The 1,887-nt window shown below is 35.6% G+C and overlaps 1 protein-coding gene across 6 annotated transcripts in view; it reads left to right on the forward strand.

The window, feature by feature from the left end:
• nsd3 (nuclear receptor binding SET domain protein 3) overlaps nucleotides 1-1,887 on the forward strand; it is a 28,581-nt gene that overhangs the window by 11,353 nt on the left and 15,341 nt on the right. The gene's annotated exons all lie outside the window — the stretch shown is intronic.

Here is a 1,887-nt window from a genome sequence, read left to right on the forward strand (position 1 = left end):
GAAAAGTAGTTTAAATGTTTTGCCAATTGCTTGAGCAACTTAATATATAAATCTAGAAGTAAATGCAAAAGTAAAAAGTATTGAATAATGTGTTGCTTATATTTATTGTGCTTAAACATGTCTGTGAAAGATAGTATTACTGTACTGTGTAAAAAATAATAATAATCACAATGCTGAAAAAGCATTTTCAGTGACAATATTTGGATTTGAAATCAATATAATGGATAAATGATGTGTTTGTGGTAAACAGCCACGGATCAGTAGGGGACTCCTGTGAGAAAGCTGCTTCCACTCTCACAAGAGTCACTTAAGATGGGAATTCCCCCCATTTTCAAAAATGAAATTCAGGCCCTGAATAAATGTCTAAAAATCCTGATTGGAGTATCACTATAAATAGTTATAAATGATAAAAAGAAGGCTTTAAAAAGATCGGTATCTGTGATCGGTATCGGCAGGTACTGCTTTCTGCGATCAGTGATCGGCCTCAAAAATCCTGATTGGAGCACCCCTAATTATCAGTGTTGAAAACACTTGTTGATTAATATTTTTGTGGAAACCAAGATTTTTTGACACACAGAAAGTTCAAAAGAACAGCATTTATTTAAAATGGAATTATATTTGACACAATGTAAAAGTCTATATTGTCTCTGATAAATGTATTGTGTCTTTGCTTAAATAAAAGGATTATTTTTGAGGTTACAGTAGATCAGCATTCACAGTAACACAAGGTTTCCACGGGGTCTTAAAAAGTCTTAAATTGTTCAAGAAAGTCTTAATTTTGATTTCAAGAGGTCTTAAATTTGGGGACGGAAAGACCAGAATTGCGATATGGCTGAATGTGACAATTAAACTTCAAAAGGCTACCGTTATGATTTCATTGAATAAACACAAGCGCTGCACATTCAAAGTCCGGTGCTGCCCTGCTTTGTGTTCTGCCGTTACCGGGGAAACCGTTATATTTCTACCAAACGCTCCACCTGCTGGCAGAGAATGAATGAGCATTTTCAATAAAACTGTTTTTTTGTTCAAAGTTCAGACCAATGCAAAAATCGACCCATGTTTTTACCCTGCAAACTTTAAATGTGAACTGGTGGATCGATAAGAAGATGATTACAAATGTGATATTTATTTTATACAACAGTTAAATAAACAGGAAGTTAATATTAAGAGACTTGCGTTTTAGACACCATATTTCCTGTTTTTGCTCTATTTCTCCAACAAAAATCACTTCAAACACAGCCACAGCACTGTTTTGTGTCTCTGAGCAACACAACAGGGTTTCGTTCCTGAATGAATCACCTGTTTAAATTATTCGGTTCAATCGCAATGACTCACTTATTAACAGTAACTTGCTGCCACTTACTGGCGGTTTTAATTTCACATTTAAGGTACATTTTAATTTTTTTTATAATTTCAAACATCAGTTTTCAATGTTTTATGTTTAAAATATCAAAACATTATTTATGCATTTGTAATTGCAGTTTAAAGGGGTCATATGACGCTAATTTAAAGATCATTATTTTGTGTATTTGGTGTAACAGAATATGTTGACATGCTTTAATGTTCAAACAACCCATTATTTTTCAAATACTGTACATTATTGTAGGTCCTATATGCCCCGCCTCTCTCAAACGCTTAGTTTTCTACAAAGTCCCTCCTTCCGACAAGCGCAGTCTGCTCTGATTGGCCAGCTGACCCAGTGCATTGTGATTGGCCGAACACCGCAAGCACTCGTCGGAAATGTAACGCCCCTTACCATAATCACGAGCTTCATCTTTCAAAATAAATGTAAAGACAGAGCAATGTCTTTACTCTGGGGAACAGAGTCGCGTGGCAGACACAGTGATGAAGCTGGTATGCGTTTGCAGTACACAAGCCGCGGTTAAG

Source organism: Sinocyclocheilus rhinocerous, unplaced genomic scaffold (genome assembly GCF_001515625.1).
Source record: "Sinocyclocheilus rhinocerous isolate Xijiao unplaced genomic scaffold, SAMN03320098_v1.1 scaffold603, whole genome shotgun sequence".
Taxonomy (NCBI): Eukaryota; Metazoa; Chordata; class Actinopteri; order Cypriniformes; family Cyprinidae; genus Sinocyclocheilus; species Sinocyclocheilus rhinocerous.